The following is a 24,508-nucleotide window of genomic DNA, read 5'->3' as shown; positions in this document are numbered from 1 at the left end:
GTGGGGCGCACCTATTTTATTCGTGCGCAAGAAAGATGGTTCACTCAGAATGTGTATAGATTACCGTAAACTCAATAAGGTTACGGTCAAGAACAAGTATCCTCTTCCCAGAATTGATGACTTGTTTGACCAACTTCAGGGTTCAAATTATTTCTTTGAGATAGACCTCAGATCTGGCTATCATCAGCTCAAAGTTAGAGAATGTGACATCCCAAAGACAGCTTTCCATACGCGGTATGGTCACTTTGAATTTCTAGTCATGTCATTTGGTCTTACTAATGTCCAACCACTTTTATGGACTTGATGAACCACGTGTTCAAGAAGCACTTAGACATGTTCATCATAGTCTTCATAGATGATATTCTGGTCTATTCTCGCACTGAGCGCGATCATGCAGACCATCTCAGAATAGTACTCAAGACTCTTAGAAATCATCAGTTATTCACCAAAATTAGTAAGTGTGAATTTTGGATAAGATTAGTAGCATTCCTTAGCCATATTATTTCTGGTGATGTCATTAGAGTAGATCCTTAAAAGACCGAAGCGGTAAGGAACTACCATCACCCTATCTCTCCATTAGATATCAGGAGTTTGTTGAGGGATTTTATTCTATTGCATCTCCTATGTCCAGATTGATTCAGAAAAAAGTCAAGTTTCCATGGTCAGATCCATGCGAGAAGAGTTTTCAATAATTAAAGACTCGATTCACCTCAGCTTCAGTTCTAGCACTACCAGGCGGTTCAGACGGTTTCATAGTATATTTTTGATGCATCTAGAGCAGGTTTGGGTTGTGTCCTCATGCAGCATGGTAAGGTCATAGCCTACACCTCCAGACAGCTTAAACCTCATGAGAAAAATTATCCTACTCATGATCTTGAGTTAGCAGCCGTAGTCTTTGCCTTAAAGGTTTGGAGGAATTATCTCTACCGAGTTTATGTAGACGTTTTCGCAGATCGTAAGAGCCTTCAGTATGTCTTTTCTCAAAACGATCTCAATCTTCATCAGAGAAGGTGGTTAGAGCTCTTAAAAATTATGACATGAGTGTCCTCTATCATCTGGGAAAGGCCAACGTAGTGGCCAACGCTCTCAGTAGACTGTCCATGGGTAGTATTTCTCATGTTGATGATAGTAAGAAGAATTTAGCCCAGGAAGTCCACCAGCTTACCACGCTAGGCGTTCGCTTAGTTGATTCTTCAAAGGGTGGTGTATGTGGTCAGAGTAGTTCAGAATCATATCTAGTTTCTAAGGTGAAATAAAACCATAATAAGGATCCTAGCCTTGTCAAGTCAAAAGAGTCAATTCAGGATCAAAAAATAGAGGTTTTCTTCCAAGGAGGAGATGGTGTTCATCATTGTCAGAGTCGTCTTTCTGTTCTAGACGTAGATGACATAAGGCAGCAAATTTTTGCAGAAGCATATGGTGCACGCTACTCTATTCATCCAGGGGCCACAAAGATGTACGGCAACTTGTGGGAGATATATTGGTGGAGCAGAATGAAAAGAGATGTTGCAAAATTTATGGCTAAGTGCTCTACATGTCAACAGGTTAAGATAGAGCATCAGAAGCCTAGTGGGTCCATATAGGAGTTCAGTATTCCTACCTGGAAGTGAGAAGTTGTGAACATGGACTTCGTGATGGGTTTTCCTAGAACTCATCATCAGCATGATTTAGTTTGGATCATTAAAGATAGGATAACCAAATAAGCTCATTTCTTTCTGGTTCACACCTCTTATTCAGCTAAGGATTACGCCAAGATCTACATCAAGGAGATGGTCAGATTATACGGTGTTATGTTATCAATTATCTCAGACAGAGGTACCTAGTTCACCTCTTATTTTTGGAAAGCATTCCAAAAGGGTCTTGGTACACAAGTTCATCTCAGTACAGCCTTTCATCCTCAGACAGATGGTCAAGCAGAAAGGACCATTTAGACTTTGAAAGATATGCTAAGGAAGTGTGTAATTGATTTCAAAGGCATTTGGGATGACCACTTGCCCTTGATTGAATTTGCATACAATAATAGCTATCATTCCAGTATTCAGATGGCTTCATTCGAAGTTCTCTATGGTAGGAGATGTAGATCTCTGATTGGTTGGTTCAAAGTTAGTGAGGCCTCAGCCATAGGTCCTGACTTAGTATTCGATGCCTTAGAGAAAGTTCAGTTAATTGGAGAAAAACTCCGGGCTGCTCAAAGACGATAGAAGTCTTATGCAGATATTTGTAGAAAGGATCTTGAGTTTGACATTGGTGATCATGTCTACCTCAAGATATCTCTCATGAAGGAAGTAAAGAGATTTGGCAAGAAGGGAAAGCTCAGTCCCCGATATGTCGATCCCTTCAAGATTCTTAGTTGATTCGGCAAGGTAGCTTATGAGCTTGAATTGCCTTCAGATCTAGCCTTAGTTCATCCAGTCTTTCATGTCTCTTTACTCAAGAAGTGTATAGGTGACCCATCAGTCATATACCCTATTCAGAGCATAGATGTTCAGAATAGCCTCTCATATGAAGAGAGATTCCAGTTGAAATCTTAGACTACCTGACTCGTAGATTGAGGAATAAAGAAGTCCCTATGGTTAAAGTTCTTTGGCGAAATTAGTCCATCGTAGGAGGTACTTGGGAAACAGAATCAAATATGCATACCAAGTATCCTTACCTCTTCCCCGCCAACTCAGATCAAGCTCAAGGTAATAGTTCTCCTTAAGCTTACTCAGTTTCATGATTAGTATACATCACTAACTTAGTTTTCAGTCTCATGTTCATGTTCCCATAATAAAATTGGTATCAAGTACCTCCGCATATTCAGTCATGCATTCATGTATCAGACCAGTTATTTAGTTATGCATCAGACATGCATTCTCATTGTGAGAAAACTTAGTTCTTCAGAACTTTCAGTTATGTATTTATGAATCTGTTACACATGCATCAAATATGCATGTTCAGTATATTATGTTTAGCTTATCAGTCACGACAGTTATGAGATCATGTTCTAGTTATTCATGTTCAGCTCATTGTTTCCCCTCTCAGTCAGTCTCATTCGAGGATGAATGTTCTCAAAGGGGAGATATTATAATACCCATGCTTTTTCTTAGCTAGAAAATCATCTCAAGGATGTTACAACTTACTTTGAAATAAGAATTCATTCTTATACACATGAGAAATTAAATAAGCTTTCCATCAATATATAATTCACACAAATCTGAAACCCGGGCGAAGACTTAGAGCCTTTTTACGTGAGACAGTTTTGACCTGAGCCTTAAGCAGACGTAGCTCAAATGGCAATTGTCAATTTTCAGTGTTGCTCCGCGATACTGGCGCATCATGCCAAACTTCCAGGTCATAGACAAGGTGGAAACATGATAGCTCTACGTCGCGCCACCGTGCAGTTTCCCAATTATCAATTTCCAGTGACACAGCGTGATAACGCCATGTTGCGCCAAGGGCCAAACTCAGGAAATTTTACTGAAAATTTAATGACGTGTCCAGAGTTAAAAGGGTCAACTTCCTACCTCTATATAATCCCTTTAACACGTGATTCAACCACTTTTCACCCAAAACATATTAATTTCTCTCAAATTTATCTCAAGAACAAACTAGGGTTTCTATTGGGGATTCAAATTTAAGAAGGTTTTCACCATCAATCTTAACGAAATCACAATCTAAGGTATGCAGAGTGTTCATTCATGGACTCCTTTCATCCATGAAGTACAAGAATCCTTTTTAACTATAAGTTATGGATTTTCTTTATATTTTCATGCTTCGTATGTTCTTTTTCATGTTGATAAATGAGGAATTTTTTGTTCCATGATTTGATGATAAATTCCATGTGGGTTGATTAGTATAGATAAAGATTCATGAAATCTCATGACTAAAACCTTGTATGATGAAATTAGAATTTAACCATGATGTTTAATTGCTATACCTAGATGTTTACATGTACTATGCCTACCATATGTTTGATTAAATGCCTAGATGAAGGAAATTTGCGTAACTAGCATGATATCATGAAAATCCCTATAAATGTACAAGCTTATGCCTATTAAACGTTTGATGAAATGATTCAATAAATGTATTGTGGTGATTATCATGTATTCAAGAATATCAAGTCATGTCAGTTTCATTTTATCAAGTCCTGGGGGTAATTGTACAAGAAATATTAGTTGTGTGCCTAGATCCATATCATGTTTTCACGATACTCTCAATCAAGCTATGAACTCTTAGACTTTAGATAGTCTTATGACTCAGGAAAAATATCCATGATTTTATGAACTCAGTCAGTTATCAGACATCGGTAGTATTCCGTCAACCATAAAAATTTAGTGACTCAGTCCATGCTCAGTTCAGTTCAGTAAATCATGTTCAATGTCCATTCAGATGGGAGTAGGAATTAGCATTGAGTGAACCCAAGGATGGGGTCTCGCCTGTTATACGAGCGTGTAATTCCTAGAAGAAATCTTTGCGTTCCAGAACTATGTAGCCAGCATAGGTTAAGATATCATAGCCTTCTATATAAGGATAGATAAGGTGGCTTAACCTGTTATGTGAGGGTTCCCACCATTCTTGCTAGAGTTACCGTTATATGAGGGTTACTCATATGTTGTCCTTACTGGTGGCGCGGTATTGACACCTTTCTAATCAGGGTATAGATTGGACCCCAGCTCAGCAATTATAGCATATTTGAGGCATGCCAGTTAGAAACTACTTCCCACAATTTCATGTTACAGAATCAGGACTGTCAGATACAGTCAATCAGTCTCAGTAATAGAACTTAGATAGTTCTTTAGATTTTAGGACTGTCAGAAATAATCAACTCAGACATAGTACGGAACTCATATAGTTTCATCTGATTAGGACTGTCAGACATAATCACCCATGTTATCAGTTATATTCAGATACAGTGATTCACGTTATCAGTTATGTCATGTTATCAGTTTCCAGACTCAGTAGTCATGCTACCACAGTATCAGTATCATGTTATCACGTTGTCATTTATAGTTACGTATTTATGTATGTATTCTCACGTTCATGTTAAATAGTCAGTTAACATTATTTATGCATGTGAACCATTGCATATAGCCTACCTCACATGTTTACTCAGTATATATATACTGACGTATTCGTGCTATGGTGCTTTCTTTTTATGTTATACCATAGTTTCAGAGACACAAGTTCCAGATCAGTAGTAGATTTTAGTTTCAGCAGTTAGAGTAGAAGTGAGTCCTCATCCTTGGAGGACATAATGATTTTCTATTATCTCATTGATTAGCTTATTAGTTGGAGTTAGTTGGGGACATGTCCTATCAACTCCTTATTCAGATTCTTCATATAGTAGAGGTTTTTAGACTAGATTCAGACTAGATGCAGAATAGATACAGACTATCATATTTTAGACTTTAGTTTTGTTTTGGGTATTTTATTACCCCACACAGATGTTACGTTATTCAGTTATGTTCATGATCGAACCTTATGGCCTTTTAGTGCATGTTTCTGCATTATTATACTATCTTATGTAGTATACAGGTACAAATATCAGTCATGGGTTAGCTTGTGGTCCTTTGGGGTCATGAGCACTGTGTAGCATTTCGGTTCAGGAAATCGGGATGTTACAACTACGAACTCCCTTCATATAGATAGGAGGGGGTTATTTCTGTATCACCTCTACTTTTGCCCAGTCAACCTTAATCCCCTTGGCTGAAATTCGATGCCCAAGCACAATTCCCTCCTTCAATTAGAAGTGGCATTTCTCCCAATTTAGCACGAGATTGAATTCCTTGCATCTCTGGAGCGCTCTACTCAAATTTACCAGACATAGCTCAAATGAGTCACCCACTACAATAAAATCATCCATGAATACCTCCAAGGTGTCCTCCAATATGTCAGAGAAAATAGATATCATGCACTGTTGGAATGTGGCGAGTGCATTACATAAATCGAACGGCATTCGCTTGATTGCAAACGTTCCATACAGGCATTTGAATGTTTTTTTCTCCTAATATTCTGGGACAATTGAAATTTGATTGTATCCTGAATACCCATCTAAGAAATAATACCAACCCCTTCCTACCAAATGATCAAACATCTGATCCATGTAGGACATTGGGAAGTGATCCTTTAATGTCCACGAGTGCAACTTTCGATAGTCCATACACACTCACCACCCAGTCACTGGACTAAGCAGAATCAACTCATTCTTCTCATTAGCAACTACAGTCATGCCTCCTTTCTTGGGCACACATTGCATGAGACTCACCCAATTGCTGTCGGAGATGAGGTATACTACCCCTATGTAAAGCCATTTAATAATATCCATTTTAACTACTTCTTGCATCGGTGGGTTTAATCTACGTTGATTCTCTATAGTTGGTGTGCACTCCTCTTTTAACAGATTTTTTAGCTGTAGATACCTGGCGGAATACCAACAATATCAGGAATCGTCCATCTTATAGCCCTTTTGTATCTCCTAAGCATAGAAATAAAGACTTCTACCTGCTGCTCACCTAAGTCTGCTACAATAATGATGTGTGAGCAAAAGCTAACACATTTAATGTTTTTTAGCTCAAAATAATTGTGAAGACTTAAGCAACTTTTATTGTTTTTTTATTGTTTTATTTTTAATGCAGATACAAGTGATCGGGGAGGAAGCCAAAGAAAATAAGAATAAATTAACTGAAATCTGGTGCAAATAAGCTATACTGAAGTTGATGCCATTTTTGAAGCGCCGTCAACCATATGACAAGCTGTCAAATTTGTCGTCAAACTTAGACAGAACCTGAGGAATTGAGATGAAATGTGACGATGTTTCGAAAGCATCGTCAAGCATGGGATGTGCTATCAAAGTGGCCGTCAACCTAAGGTAGATTATGTTGATTTCCAGTGACTATATGACGACATTTTTCATGGGTCGTCACATATTTGACACGCCATCAGATTTGCCGTTAGAAAAATCTGAAGAGAGTAATTCACTGGAGACTTTGACGGCATCCTGCACACGTCGTCATACTTATGACGCGCCGTCAAGAATGTCGTCACCCATCCCAAAGAAAATCTTAAATTTTAATTTTATTTCCTTATTTAGGGTTGACTATTTAAAGACCTGTAGGAGGGTTTTCTAATATTACTATTCCACAGAAGGGGAGAGAGTCGCACTTGAGTTTTTGGTGAGACAACACATTGATATTTTCTCTCTCTAATTTTCTTGGCTTGAAGAAGCAAATCCTTTGAAGGGATGAGTATCATTACTTTCGAATTTCCTTTGTGATCTAATCTGTGATTCACTAGTTATTATTCATCTCTATAAGTTTATGTTTCAAATCATAAATTCAATTATGTGTTTCATTCGTTACATCATGAGTGGCTAAATTTCATTAACCTGAATTATGGGATCTAGGGTTAGGTCATGATAAGGTGTTAAATACTCAAGATTTAATAGGTGTTAGGATTTCATGATAATTCTGAGACTATAATTTATGTCTATTGTTGCAAACAATAGGCATGCCTACTTTGCTTTGCTTGACAAATAAATCATAAATAATAGGAAGTGAGTTATCAATAGGGACTCGAAAAGGCTTCATTTAATAATCAGTGTTGTAACAAGGTTGAGTAACCTGAGGTAAAATCTGTGTAGCGATAAGTGATTCCCTAAGTCCGAGAGGTTAGGGAATTAGATGCTTGAATAGGTCGAGATACATTTGAGCATACCATCAATAAAGATAGCTTGTCATCCTAACTACCGTGAGAACATTGAGTAAGTTTTAGTATCTGTCATGTACCGTAAGCCCTAGTGAACATAATCCTGGTTATTTCATAAACTCTTGATTACAAACTGAAACCAAGGTGACCAACAATTACTTGTTAAACTCAAAACCTCTATTTATCTTCTCGTGCCAGTTGTTTAAATTTGACTTGTAGCTTTAGGTTCAAACTAGTTTAATCGTCACTCACATTGTTCCCTGTGGATTCAACCTCGACTCCAAAGTTGGATAAATATATTAACGACGACCGCCTTGCACGAAATTGAGGTGTAAGTTGGGAGTTATCAAAAATCGCGCCATTGTCGGGGAACAATTTGGCGTATTAAGTTAGTTTTGAATTTTAGCTTACTTGCTTGAATTCAAACTTGTAAATATTTGTTTGTGATTTCCCTTGTTTTTTGTATCAGGTAGATTTTCTTTATTTTTGTTTATTTCTTACTATGACATCATGGAATGAATGTGAGTCTGATGGTTGGAAATCTTATCTAGATGATCCATATCCATATTGTGATGGACTCCACTTTTGGCAAGATTGTAGTTATGCTCCCCGGAGAGAGATGTGTGCACCATCTCCACCCTACCGAGAGTATAATTGTTCTTTATATGGTGGTCAAATGGACATTGGAGTGATTTCCTAAATGCCCCCTCCCCCTATTGCGGTAACCCAAGTTTTAGTTCTTCTTATGAGTATGACAGGTCTTATGGTCAGGAAAAGAAAGAACGAAGCACTGGAAAGAGTGACAGTGAAGCTATGCTTCAACTAATGTTGGATCGTATAGACACAACGAATGATACCATATGTGACATACGTCAATACATTAGGGCATTTAACAAGGGAAGAGAAAAGATAAAAGAGTTGGATATCGAGGTCAATCATCCAAAAATCTTTTCTACATTATGTTTAGATGATATCTTGTCTGTAGAATTATTTAAAATAATGGAAGAGTGTAAGGATGAAAAGAAAAAATCCGATGTTGATGATGAGCTTGATGTTGAGCAACCCTCGGTGATTTCCCAACCAACCGAACCATTCATGAAAGAAGATGCCAAGGATGAGGAAATGGTATTATAATCAAAAGAAGAAATCAAGCACAATCCTCCTGAAGAATCTAGTCCATTTCAGGGTAAAAATACTAATAGGGAAGTTACTCTGAAATTGAGGGTTAGTCCTCATTCGAATCACTTTTCAATATTATGCTTAGTGGATGTGATGAAAGTCGAATCACCCAAGCAAATGATGAATTTTAAAAATGAGGAGAAAGATTCTTACATTTTGGAGTTTGTCCTTCCAAAAGGGTATACTACAACCCCAATATTGAAGGCCAAGGAGCTTAAAGATCGATATTCTTTTAGTGGCTATTTAAGATTCTCACCGTTTCCAAATGAGTCCATATGAAAGTTTGATGCAAAATTGGGCAAGCAATTCAAGTCTTCGAAGTGGTGTGATAGAACACTCCTCATCAAGCCCTCACATTTGCCCAACGCGCCTCGAAGATGTATTGATCAAAAGTTGGGCCGGTGTTTCAAATCCTCCAAGTGGAGACATAAATAATCATCAACAAGGTATCTTGACAAAGTCTGAGTAGTCAAGATAACTGAGTCACGCCGCTATATTAAACTAGGCACTTCTTGGGAGGCAACCCAAGGTATTTTGTTGTTTGTATTCGTATTATGTAATTGACATCAGATCTTTGCACCCATGGTGCCACAGGTATATTTCTGACTCTCTTGTTTTGGTTTGACGCATTGGGGACTTTGCATGATTTTAAGTTAAGGGTGGGGCTACTTGTGGGTGTTGATGTCCTTCTAGGGTTTTTGTTGTCGTACCTCTTTTCCCCGGAGTCGTGTTCCTAGTAGAGCCGACATGTTTAGGCGTATCGTATTTTATTTTATGATGTTTTTTGTTTAACTAGGGGAAAATAAGTATCTAGGGTAGTTGACATATTCTTGTTGATTTTTTGAACACCTCTCCAATGATCTGTTTTATAACTGTGTGACATACATTCATGTGTGACCACTGTGCATCTTGTTGTGGCATTAGTACTAGTGACATGATAATCACTGCTAACAATTACATGAATTGAATAAATAATAGCATGTGATGTACCTGTGTGCCATGTGTGTGTAATATTTTACTGAGTTCTCTTTGTACTGCCGAATCCAGAACTTGCCCGATTCGCCTTGCCTTAGTTGAAAGGTAGGGGTTAGGAAAGGATCATAGGACATTTTTGAATTTAAGTCACTATTAGCCTAAATGACATTCCCGTAATGCATGATATCCCTTGATCCCTGTTTGAGCCTGAATTTACCAGTTTCTTTCTATGATACCTATCACCTTCCCTTTTTTTGATCATAATGAACTTATTTTGGTCCTGGTCCTCCTTGGACACTGTGCACCTTGACTTAGGCAAACATCCTAAGTTAAGGGTGGCTATCATAGGGGTGCGTGATGTAAATTGGGTATGAAGAAGGGTAGAGTAGAAGAAAAAGAATAAGTGAAAAAGAAATAGAAAATTAGGTGTTGGTGGAAAAGAACAAGAAAAGAAGTTTGTTTGAATAAAAAGAAAAACTACACCCATTCTGAATGTGTGGTAAAGATAAAAAGAAAAGAAAAGAAAAAGAGGTCAATAAGTGGACCCCACAAGTTAAGGTAGTACCAAGGAGTTTAGTCACTCTAAATGCCATCTAATACTATACCAGCCCTTATCCTACGTTACAAGACTAAGAAAGCCCTATAGTGATCTTAGCTTACCTGTCTAGACACTTTGGTAATGAAGATAAGGCCAAGCATATGGTATTTGGCATAAATTGGTTTGAACTTCATTCTGAGAGTGAGTGTTTTTGTGATGATCCCCATGTTTATACTTTAATTTCTATTGTGAGAGAAAAAGCGAAAATTCTTTGTTGTGAGGGCACACTAGTATGTTGCTAGGTGACTTACTTGTTTGGGTAGTGTCATGTTGATATAATCATGATTGTTGGTACTTAGTTGATGCCATGGCTGGAATCCATTGTGTTATATTGCTGTTTTTTAATAAGATACACAGTAGTTTAAATTGGTTGACCTTGGAGATGGTAACTAAGTTTTGAGCTAAAATAGTTGTTGACTGTTGAATGTTCTTTGTATTCTCTTAGTTAGTTTGTTGCTTGAGGACAAACAATTGTTTTAAGTTGAGGGTGTTGATGTGTGAGCAAAAGCTAACACATTTAATGCTTTTTAGCTCAAAATAATTGTGAAGTCTTAAGCAACTTTTGTTGTTATTTTGATTGTTTTATTTTTAATGTAGATACAAGTGATCGGGGAGGAAACCAAAGAAAATAAGAATAAATCAGCTGAAATCTGGTGCAAATGAGCTATACTGAAGTTGACGCCATTTTTGAAGAAACATCAGACATATGACAGGCTGTCAAAGTTGTCGTCAAACTTAGACAGAACCTGAGGAATTGAGATGAAATATGACGAAATTTCAGAAGTGCCGTCAAGCATGGTATAGGCTGTACAAAGAGGCCGTCAACCTGAGGCAGATTATGCTGATTTCCAATAAAGATGTGACAGTATTTTTCACGGACCGTCAAATATTTGACACGCCGTCAGATTTGCCATCAGAAAAATCAGAAGATAGTAATTCACTGGAGACTTTGACGGCATCCTGCATATGCCGTCATACTTATGACGCGCTGTCAAGAATGTCGTCACCCATTCCGAAGAAAATCTTAAATTTTAATTTTATTTCCTTATTTAGGGTTGACTATTTAAAGACCTGTAGGAGGGTTTTCTAATATTATTATTCCACAGAAGGGGAGAGAGCCGCACTTGAGTTTTTGGTGATACAACACATTGATATTTTATCTCTCTAATTTTCTTGGCTTGAATAAGCAAATCCTTTGAAGGGATTAATATCATTACTTTGGAATTTCCTTTGTGATCTAATCTGCGATTCACTAGTTATTATTCATCTCTATAAGTTTATGTTTCAAATCATGAATTCAATTATGTGTTTCGTTCGTTACATCATGAGTGGCTAAATTCCATTAACTTGGATTATGGGATCTAGGGGTAGGTCATGATAAGGTTTTAAATACTCAAGGTTTAATAGGTTTTAGGATTTCTTGATAATTTTGAGAATATAATTTATGTCTATTGGTTGCAAATAATAGGCGTGCCTACTTTGGTTTGCTTGACAAAGAAATCATAAACAGTAGGAAGTTAGTTATCAACAGGGACTCGGAAAGGCTTCATTTAATAATCAGCGTTGTAACAAGATTGATTAACCTGAGGTAAAATCTGTGTAACGATAAGCAATTCCCTAAGTCTGAGAGGATTAGGGAATTAGATGCTTGAATAGGTCGAGATACATTTGAGCATACCATCGATAAAGATAGCTTGTCATCCTAACTACCGTGAGAACCTTGAGTAAATTTTAGTATCTGTCATGTACCGTAAGCCCTAGTGAACATAATCCTGGTTATTTCATAAACTCTTGATTACAAACTGAAACAAAGGTGACCAACAATTACTTGTTAAACTCAAAACCCTCATTTATCTTTTCGTGCCAGTTGTTTAAATTTGACTTGTAGCTTTAGGTTCAAACTAGTTTAATCGCCACTCACATTGTTCCCTGTGGATTTGATCCCGACTCCAAAGTTGGGTAAATATATTGACGATAACCGTCTTTCACAAAATTGAGGTGTAAGTGGAGCGTTATCAAATAATCATAGGTAAGGTGTTTCCTCTGCATAGAAACACATATCGAAGATGGCCAGACAACTCCTTTAACTCCAACACCGGTGGCTCTTTAATAGATGGTTTGGCCGGTGGTGTTGGATGATTTTTGAGGTCCAAATCCAGCTTCTTGGGAGCATATGAATATCATACCATTCCCGTTAGGGCATGCAATGTCTTCTCATATTCTTCAATACCTTTACTATCAAAGTTCATCAATACCGCAACCAAAGTTTCAACAATAAATTTTTCTTCTATCAGCACCTCTTGCTCATTTTTATAATATACGTCTATAATGAAAAATACACTCATCACCTTGTGTTGCTTCATGGACTGACAAAAATCAAATCGGACTACCTTATCATTAATCCTAAACTGCAGCTCATTTTCATACAAGTCAATCAACACACTCCCAGTTGGGAGAAAAGATCTACCCAAGATTATGAGTACCTCAAAGTCCACCTTGCAATCCAGGATCATAAAGTCGTAGGAGAAATAAAATAGGCCACTCTCACAAGCACATCATATAATATACCAACTGGTCATTTCACTGATCTGTCTGCCATCACAAGTCTCATATTAGTAGGTGTGGGACCTCTCAAATCCAACTTCTTATAAATTTGCTAATGGCATCAGATTAACACTTTTCACAAGATCACATAGGTCCTTTGCGATATCCAGAGATCCCATAGTACACGGGATCATAAATTCTCCAGGATCCATTTTTTTGCACTAAGGATCTGGTAGAAATAGTGCTACAATGGTGAAGATTGTCCACCAGTTCATAGCTCACCGTCCTCTTCTTTGTGACAATATCTTTCAAGAATTTAGCGTAGCTAGGCATTTATTCCAATGCATCCACCAAAGGCACATTCATAGTCAACTGTTTTAACATTTCCATAAACTTGCTAAATTTTGTGTTATCCACCTTTTTATTCAATTGATGAGGAAATGGAGGAAGTGGTTTAGGCGTTACTTTAACCACTGCTTATCCCTCCTTTAGGCGTTACTTTAACCACTGCTTATCCCTCCTTTCCCTTATCTTTTTCTAACTCGATAGGATCCTAATGGTCAGATGGAATGTCATCATTATCTAGCTTCTCAGACTCCATTGGATGGTCATCTTCTGCTTTCTTATCCAACTCTACCACATCATCAATTACAGGCTTTCCCACAGAAGGGCTCGGTGATACTTTACCACTGCAGGTAGCAATCGCCATATAAGACCCATCATTCTGAGGGTTTTGTATGTGTCACTCAGTAATGTACCACTCTTTCTCTAATTAAGTTTTGCCAAAATTTGGTTCATCTGCTGCTCCAGCTATTTTATAGAAGTTGAATGCTAATCGACCAACTAAGGATAAGTCAGTTCTCATCGTTGTCACACCAGCATTAGTCGACTCCACCCATTTTAATTGCTTTTCCATCTTGTCCTTCATGGAGATCTTACCCGATCTAGTAGCAATATTATCACGATTTCTAGGAGGCACATACAATCCACTCCTGTCGTTCTTATTTTTCCAACTCCCTTGATCACGATATTGGTAACCAGCTTTATCATAGTAGTTTCGACCTTGATTCCTTTGGATATTACCTCAGAAACCCCCTGATTATTCAGATAGTTAGCCTCCTCCTCAGAATCAGACTTGACTCCCCTACTTTGTGAACCCATGGCCTTCACCTTTTCTATCTTTCTTGATAGCAAATTCATAGTAAGAAAATCCATCCGGGTCTTCATATGGGCTATGTCTTGATCTCATTCTTTCTTTCTCCTGCATTTTTTAGCTGTCATACTACTAGACACAGTGGGGCTTGCTACCACAGAATCCCTGGTATGCCAAGCTCTACTTGTCTTAGTCAATCGCTCCAACATATCTGCAGCCTCAGTAAAAGTAAACTCTATAAATTCTCCCCCTGTAGTATTGTCCATGGTTGGTTTAGTGATGGAGATTAAAGATCTTAGAATATTACCATCAAATGCTCATCGGTCATCTTGTGGTTAGGGCATTGTGTAAACTTCTTCTTGAATCTCATCCAAGTCTCATGGAGTGCCTCATTTAGTAACTGCTTAAAGTTGCTAATCTCGTCCCTCAACTGTAACATCCTGAAAGGCGGAAAGAACCTTTCTAGGAAAGCTCCTTTTAATTACATCTAGTTTGTTATAGAATCGGGAGCCAACTCATTTAACTACATCGTTGCCTTCATAAACAGAGACAACGGGAATAACCGTAGATGGATTGCATTCTATCCAACTCTAGGGTTGTTAAAAGATTTGCAGATGTTAATGAAATTCACCAAGTGCATATTTGGGTCATCCCTTGGAAGTCCACCAAATAACTTTTTTTGGTTTAGCAGCTATATCATGGTGCTTATGATGTTAAACTTCCTCCTGGTGCTAACAGTGGTGGAATAATGGCTCCTGTAGCACCAACCTCATCCAAATCTGTGTCATCTTCCTTATCAGCTGCAAACTGCACAGCAAGTTAGAGGTTAGCTCTTTCTCTAGCTACCCAATTCCTATTCACTATGCAGCTATATTCTCAGCACGCCTCCTATTTATAGGCTCAATTAGATCATCATCTCTCAGGTCCTCCTTAGCTAGGTTAGGATCACGAGCTGGTTGACCATCATTTTATTGATTCAATTGAGCTCTAGCCAAGGCGGCTAGTCTATAAACTTCTTGCTGATCTTCCATTCTACCAATTAATTGAGGTTCTGGATGATATGGTAATAATGGTTCTCCTGACCTCCTCATACATGGCATGTAACATAAATATCCTGTAATAAACTAAAACCACAAATAAAAGTAAAATTAGGAACTTGACCAAATGTCAATTAACTCTCATAAACTTAATTAACAACCGTATTCCCCGGCAACGGCGTCAAAAATTAATACGCCCAAATGATAACTCTTGTTAGAAAGTGTAAGCGGTCGTCATCAAATATAGAACCCAATTAGGTTGGGGTCGAATTCCACAGGAAATACTGTACTAATTAAGTATTATGATTATTAATGGATGGTTGATCGAAGGTTCTGGAGTAAAGGGGATTGTTTGTTAACAGTGAGGTATGCTTGTAAGGTTTGATTCAATGAGAATGAAGAAACTATGATTATGTTCACCAAGATGTTGCAGCAGTCAAGGTTGTAAGTTATCTCGTATTCATACATAACAAATTCCAATTGCAAGAATTATTGAACTCTAAAGTTCATCTATGTGTTTCTCAACCTTAAAAAATAATTAACCCTTAATTCTTTCAAACTTAAAGAATATATTGATATGTTCAATTGAAAATAACACATATATGACATAACATAACAACATTTTCTTTGAAAAAATCTATCTACATAAGTTCATATTATATAAATAGTACATATTAGAGTAAACAAAATGCCTTTTTTCTCTCTTGTTAGATACTAGAAACCTTTTGTTTCACATTACATTTGATGTTCAGCCATGGAAACCAAGAATCTTCCAGTGATCATCGCTACGTAAAGCTAATTAAATCAGGCAATTCTTGAGGTTTAACAAGTACATTATTAGTCGAGCTAGTAGGTTCTGAGTAATCTGCAAATGGATTTATCCTTGGTGTAAATTTCACTAGTGCACCATGTTCTTCATCAAAAGTCTCCTATTGATCAGTAATTATCGTCTTCAATTTTTTTCGGAGTCCCTTTTTTCGTAAACCACAATGACTTCATCAATTCCATCAATCTTATCGGGTTTATCTGAAACCCCGTTGATGATTTCTTCGAGTTCTTTGATTTTTTCATGTGGGATTTGGTCCACTATTGATTTTATTTCCGCATTTCTTACCCCGATATCTCTACTGAACTCGAAATATAGAGATAATTCTACAGTTTGTACCATTGCCTTTTTAATGATTTTAAGAGCCATTATGGCTTTAACTTTCCCAACTGAATTAATCCTTGATAAAACTCGAGCAATCCCAAGACGAATCTTGCTGTAAACATAAAAAATCTCTGTCATAACGCAATCCATGGCTTCGAGAACAAGAGGGACGATAGCAGAATCTGATAATGGCCTAATTTCAAGCAATATATCGAGCAATGTTTGCAATTTTTAGACTAGAACAAGGTCTTGAACCATCGAGTAATTCTCTTTTTCGTTGTTTTCAACATTATGCAACACTATTTTGTTGTTCAAATTCATCATGGTTCTTTTTTCCTCCAATTCCATGAAAAGGAAATACGATTTCTGATCAAGAAACGCAAAATAAGAGCGAATGAACACGTTAATCCCTTGCATTTTGTAATTTCTTGAATGTCCATCTTTGAAATTTGAGAGATCAAATGTCAATCTCCCAATTCTTTGAATACAAGGGAGCCTAGTGCTATAAAGGCCATGCATTAAGATTAAAACTTTTATTGCAACAACCCAACTCCTCATTTTCTCCGTTCGAATAGATATAGCCCAAATGAGGGGCTTGAGATTAGTTGATGACAAACGTAGCCATCTAAAAATGCGATCAACATTTTTCATGTTCATGGAGAATTCATCATGGCTCGTAGCTTTTATGACAGCAGCCTCGATGTCTGGATTCCACAGAGTTGTTCGTCTCAATAAACTATCAATCCATACGCTATTTTGATCTTTAAGCAAACCGGAAACCTTTCTCCATAGCCTCATTGCTAGTTTGATATTCGACCCTGCTCTGTTTCCCAGTTTTTTCCTTCTTCCTCCTGATCTTCTTTTTTCTTGTTGAAAATATTTTTTTGTGGTGGTATTCTTTTTTTGTTTATTAAATTATGTTTTATTTTTATTACTGTGCACATTATTACTCTCTTCGTTTCAATTATCGAAATGATATTTATATTTTGGACGACTCAAAATGTTTGAATAATGTATCTTTGACTCTCTTAGAAGGATGAATGCACAAATGTTGACAAAAAAAGAAGATAAAATGTAGTATACAAATAATTGCTGTATGCAAAGTTGATCTCTCCTTAAAAAAAAAACACGTAATAAACGCTTCTAGACACATATGCAATGTTGATTTAACTTATGTGACTAAAGAACGCGTTAAAAGCGCTTATATAAAGCGTGAATATACGATTTTGATTAAACCAAGACCAAAATCTAGAAGAAAAAAACAAGAGATAAAAGAAAATCCCCTCTTTCTGTTGCTTCTTTTACGTTGGATATTACAAACCATGCAAGTATAGGTGTCAATTAATAATATTAAACTTCAACATAATTTTATTCCCCAAGAAAAAACACAAGTCATTTATTGATTTGTTCCTTGCATAGCTTTGGAGTCTGCTTCAATAATGTTTGAAGAAACAGACAGCGGATCTATTGGTCCTTTTCTTAATATTTTAGACTACATAAGATTATGATTTACATTACCCATGTTGTCTCTAGTTACTCGCCGGCGGCTCAAGTAAATTTGTGACCTAAAGTTAAAATTGAACGGAGTCTTAAATTTTTGTTAAAAATTAATTATGTTTATAAAGTTTACTTTTAAAATTGTTTAATAGATTTCTTCTAATAATTCTTTTTCAATTAATAATATAGTACACACATTAATTTTTTGAGGCATAACACTCTGGACTAGATTATCAAACTCCTAAATTCATTTTATATAAAAACTTTACTTTTTATACAAATAATATTTAATATCATTTTTAAAATCTGTAATCTATTATTACTTAAAAATAACGAGGCCCCTCAAATTTGGGGGCCTAAAGCGGCCGCTTTTTTTTTGAATGGGTAGAGTCGCCTCTGGTTACTCCTAATAAACATGTAACATATATTTTAATGAAGTAGTTTAATCGCACACACCTCGCACATTCAGGGGCGAATTTAGGGGTATAAGTGGGGGTTCCCAGGAACCCAGTAACTTTCGTGCGGATGTCGTATTTATATTAAGAAATTTAGTAAATATATAAGAATAATAAGTTGGGAACCCATAAACAAAATGTGGTCTAGTGGAAGAGAAGATATTGCCAAAGCTTTGTAAGTTTCTTTGCTATGGGTTCTAACTCCATCAATCACTATATTCAATTTTATTTTTCCCATAGGAACCCACAAACTTTAAATTATAGATCCGCCTTTGTGCACTTGTTACTTTTGATTATTTAAAATTAAATAATTTTATCTATTGCAAAAAATTTTAATGAAGTGCAAAAAGTTCAAATTATTTCTCAACAATCCTTCACACTTTAATATAATAATGTAAACATAACGTATATTTTATTGTAAGCAACTATATATTTTACCACCAGAAGCTTCAAGTAGTTAATACATCAACACTTTTGCGATCATGCAGTACCTTTTTTTCCTTGTTGCTAGAGGATAAGAGAGACGCATCTATTTGAACCATATTTATAGTATGATTTTTCTTTCTATATTTAAAATCTTTCCTTATTTTTAAAGTGGATCTTTAGAAAATCTTTGAGTACTTACTTAAAACATTTAAAAATTTGTTACTTTTTATATTTTTCTTATTCTAACGCTTTCATATTTATTTTTAGATTTAATTTCAAATATTCATAAAATCAATTTTAGTTGATTTAAAATTCTTAAATTAATGAAAAAGATATTAGTGTTATAAATGTATTTTCATTATAGTGAATGTCTATCAAGATCTATTAAGATCTAGTTAATAATTATCAGGATTTGAAGTATATGTCTTTTAGTCATAAACTAGGAGTATTTTTCCCTATAAATAGAGGAGTTTTGTTCATTGTATTCTCAATATGATGATCTCTCATCCTCAAGAGAAATAAAGAAGTCTCCCTTCTTCTCTCTCTATTTATTATTCTTTATTCTTTCTTGTTTTATAACACGTTATCAGCACGAGACTCTATCAAATAAGGTGAGACTATGCCAAACATTATGACATCTCGAAGATGTGCATATTGAATATTAGACATGTATTGAAGAACTAGAAGATTCTTCAAGAATTGTTTATGTTGCTTGTTCTCATGATAAGTTGGTTGGACCAACTAATGTTGGGATTGAATTCCTTAAATCTGAAAATATAAAAGGTGAATATGGGCCCGTTCACCTATCATGTGATATGTTGAAAAAATGCATCAATAAGATGATCAGATGTACATTCATTGTCAACTGGCAGTTTGACATTCATAAAGTTGTTTGCTCAATAAAATTGAGTTAAGAACATAATTTTCAGATTGTCCAATCAAGAATGTTATCGTGATGATGATGGTTTGGCATTATTAATGAGAACAAAGCTTCATGTGTTGGTCTGAAATATGATATGTTGCATACAATAGCACTTGTATGCATTAGACCAAAAATTATGATTATTTCTTCCCTTTTAATTGGTTCAAGGCCAGATACCAATTATTCCATCTAATAATTTTGATGTGCGGTATACGATTAATAAATATACCATAATGCACAAAGATGGATTCCTCAAAGAAGATAAAGGATGTATGTTATTTTTCCTAACATAATAGGGAGATTATAAGAAGCTATGAAGTATGTTAGAAATTATCATCACATCCTCATTTGAAAGATAATTCAATTTAAATGCCGAAAGTATCTCATATTTAAGCTGCAAGTGCTCTTATTTTGCGTTCTTAAAGGATAAAGTCTACGCGTGCATAAAGCGTGATAGACTACTCGATTCCAAATAAAATAATCTTTGAAAAGAAAAAGGAGCAAATAATCATAATAAGAAGGCAATGTGCTCTTGAAGAGCCTAAGACATAACACTTCATGAAACCTTATGAGAGGTTTAGGTATCTAAAAATAATGAAGTGATGAGATTTCAAAATGTTATGTCACATTATGAACCGATATAAAATGATATATCATTGATGATATCTTTAATACAATATTGACCTAATATTATGAGAGATTACGAGGATCTGAATTCTACGTTCATTTAAGCATGCTGATGTAGAACTATTTATCAAGTGACATGAAAAGATGCATCTTGGTAAGAGTAAAACTTATTTGATTTGCAGTCCAGAAAGTTGAAGATGTCACACTTAAAATATTGAATATTGTCACTTGACAAAATTTACATGAAAACTTTTTTAAAGATTCAAAATATAAAAGTTCCTGGGAAACTTATTGATAATCCTTATATTGTATAAGCTTATAGCTTGAAAATTATTGAAACTCTTGGAGAGTTTTCAAAGTAAATAATTATTTGTGGAAATGAGAAATATACCGAATTAGATTGGTTATGAAGTACCATATCTTAGTGAAAGTGGTGCACTCATGTATCTTGTAAATATTACAAGGCCCGATATAGTCTTTTCATTCAATTTATTAGTAAGGTATATTTCTGCTCCTACTAGGAGACATCAGAATGGGATAAAACACATGAGCTTGTTTTAATCTAAAGATTGCAGTCCCGATTTTATTGGTCATGCTGATGTTGGGTACTTATCTAACCCGTATAAATCTCTATCTCAAATAGGCTATGTGTTCAAATATGGAGATACTATTATATCTTGGAGATATACAAATTAGTCTATCGTAGCCACTTTATTGAACCATGATGAGATAATAACAATTCATAAAGTGTAATGCCTCGATTTCAGAACCAAAATGCTACACGATGCTCATGACCTCGAAGGACCATAAACTAACCCATGACTGATTAATGATAATGTCTGAATAAAGTGGTATCACAATACCAAGACAAAACTGAAATACTGAAGTCTGAATTAAATCTGAACTGAATCTGAAAGCCTCTAAGTACTATCTGAAATAAGAATTTGAAGGAACAGGTATCCAACTAACTCCATAAACTGAAAGCTAACTAAAATAATAAATAAAGTTAAATCATATCGTCCTCGAATAAAGAGGACTCACTGCAACTCTGAGTACTGAAATGCTACTACTGCTGCTGATCTAAAACTTGTGTCTCTGAACTTATGGTGTAAAATAAAAAAGAAACACCATAGCGCAAATGTGTCAGTACGTTGGAATGTACTGAGTATGCAAGTGAGGTAGGCTAAATGCATGGGGTTCATATGCATAAACAATAATAATAGCAGACTAACTACCATGAGCATGAGAATACATGATTGCTAAATTTAAAAACTGATAACATGACATACTGATACTGATATAACTGATAACATCAGTGACTGTATCAACAGTCCTGAATCTGAGAAAACTATCTGAGTTCTGTACTGTATCTGAGTTGATTGTATCTGACAATCCTAAAATCTGAAGAACTATCTGAGTTCTTTTACTGATAGTGATACTAAAACTGTGGGAAGTAGTTATTTAACCGACATGCCCTATGTATGCTATAATAGCTGAGCTGGGAACTATCTGAGTTCTTTTACTAATAGTGATACTAAAACTATGGGAAGTAGTTATTTAAACGACATGCCCTATGTATGCTATAATAGCTGAGCTAGGGTCCAATGCCCTGACTAGAAGGGTGTCAATACCGTGCCACTAGTAAAGATAAGTTGTGGGTAACCCTCATCTAACAGTGTCCCCAAAAGAGAACGGCAGGGCCCTCATCTGACAGTGCTTATCCATCTCATCAACCCTCGTCTGACAGTATTGATGTCTCAACCTATGTTGGCTACATAGTTCTAGAATGTAAGGATGACTGCTAAGAATCACGCCCTTATCTAACAGTGTGTGTTCCCATCCTCGGGTTCACTCGGTACTAACTTCTACTCCCATCTAAAGAGACTGAATATGATTAACTGACTATACATGAACTGAGTTTACTGAATTTCGTTAACTGATGGAATACTATTGATATCTAATAGCTAACTGAGATCATGAGATTTCTGAGATTTCCTGAGTCACATGACTGACTGAATTCTATAGAACATGGCTTGACAGAAAATATCGTGAAAACATGACATGGTCTCTAGGCACACAGCTATATTTTTTGGGTACAAGTACCCCCAGGACTCGATGAAAAGAAACTGACACAACCATGACACTTCTTGATCATAGAAGTACAGTTCATAATTTACAATGCTATAAAAAAGGGATTCCATGCTTCACATGGTTATCATATTCTTGATCATAGAAAGGAATGCGTGTAACATGTACATACTTGCATGATTTCAATATCATGAACATTTCATAACACAACAATTAATACATAATAATAGCATAGAATTTGTCTTGAATCATGGGGGGTAGCATGGACTTGTCATTTGGGCTCTACTAAGTCATAAAAACATGATTCCTATCATTTTAAGCATTCTATCAAACACCTTGCATGCACAACTTTGAGCATAGATGTCTTTTATAAATTTAACAATCTAAAACTACCCAAATCCATAGGTTTTCAATCAACAAACTCACATACTTCATAAAAAGTCATCCAGACACCATCTTGAAACATAAATGAAAATTATCAACATGAACATGAACATGATCGAATCACAACAAGTAAATCACAATATGTTATTTAAAATATGATTATTGGACTCCACGAATGAAAGGAATTTGTGGATGAACACTACGCATACCTTAGTTCGTGATTTCGTGAAGATTGAAGGTGAAATTTCCTTGAAATTGAATCTTCTATAAAAACCCTGGGGCTTGTTCTTGAGAGTTTTTTAGAGTACTTGAGTATAAGTTGCTTAATTATGGCCAAATCTTGTGTTATAAGGCTTATGTAGGGTGGAAAAATTGACCCTTTTAACCCTAGGACACGTCTTTAAATTTTTGAGAAAATTTCTCGATTTTTATTCTTGGCGCGATGCGCCACCATTGTGCCAAGTCACTGGAAAATGACAAATGGAAAATTGCACGGTGGTGCGACGAGGAGCTATCGCGTTGCCACCTTGTCTGCAACTTAAAAGTTTAGCGCGACGCGCCACTATCATGGAGCAATACTGGAAATTGACAATTGTCATTTGAGCTATCTCCGCGATGCGTTGAAGTCTCAGGTGATACACTGTTTCACTAAAATGGCCCTAACTCTTCGACCAGGTATCGGATTTGGGCAAATTATATATCAATGGAAATCTTATTGAATTTCCCACATGAAAAAAAGTGAAAATCTTGAAAACTCCCCATGGAAAAATCATCATTTACTTTAGAAGCTAATACTAGGCATTCTTGAGATAAAATTAGCTAGGAAAAGTTTAGGGTATTACAATATCTCCCCCTTGGGAACATTCATCCTTGAATGAGACTTGCTGAGAGGGGGAACAACAAGTTGAAAATGAACTGAACATCAATAAATGGAACATGATCTCATGACGTACATGACTGACAAGCTGAACATAACATACTGAACATGCATAACTAATGCATGTGTAACTGATTCATGAATGCATAATTGAGGTTTCTGATAACTGAAGTTCTCGCAATGAGAATGCATATCTGATGCATCATTATATATTGGACTGATATATGTGTGCATGACTGAATACCAGGTTTATGATGAAACATAAGTATGAAACTGAATACCAAGATGTATTGAATACTGAACGTAAAACTAAATAAGCTTAAGGAGAACTATTACCTTGAGCTTGATCTGGATTGGCGGGGAAGAGGTGAGGATACTTGGTATGCATGTATGCTTCTGCTTCCCAAGTAGCTCCCTCAACGGACTGATTTTGCCAAAAAACTTTGACTAGATGGACTCCTTTGTTTCTCAGTCTACGAGTCTAATAGTCTAGAATTACGATCAGAATTTCCTCATAGGAGAGACTGTTCTGAACATCAATGCTCTGAATAGGGACTACGACTGATAGGTCACCAATGCACTTCTTAAGAAAAGAGAAATGAAAGACTGGATGAACTGAGGCTAGATCTAAAGGCAATTCGAGCTCATAAGCTACCTTGCCTAATCGACTGAGAATCTTAAAGGGACCAACATATCTGGGACTGTGCTTTCCCTTCTTACTAAACCGCTTCACTCCCTTCATGTGAGAGATCTTTAAATAGACATAATCATCAATCTCAAACTCGAGATCCTTTCTACGAACATCAGTATAGGACTTCTGTTGGCTCTGACCAGCCTGGAGTCTTTCTCTGATCAACTGAACTTTCTCTAAGGCATCGAATACCAAGTCAGGCCCTATGACTGAGGCCTC

The 24,508-nt window shown here is 36.2% G+C and overlaps 1 pseudogene; it reads right to left on the bottom strand.

The window, feature by feature from the left end:
* Positions 1–15,933: 15,933 nt before the first annotated feature.
* Positions 15,934–18,884, bottom strand: LOC107872358 (annotated as a pseudogene).
* Positions 18,885–24,508: the final 5,624 nt, after the last annotated feature.

This window comes from Capsicum annuum, chromosome 5 (genome assembly GCF_002878395.1).
Source record: "Capsicum annuum cultivar UCD-10X-F1 chromosome 5, UCD10Xv1.1, whole genome shotgun sequence".
In the NCBI taxonomy this organism is placed as follows: Eukaryota; Viridiplantae; Streptophyta; class Magnoliopsida; order Solanales; family Solanaceae; genus Capsicum; species Capsicum annuum.
This window is presented reverse-complemented; position numbering and strand designations above follow the sequence as displayed.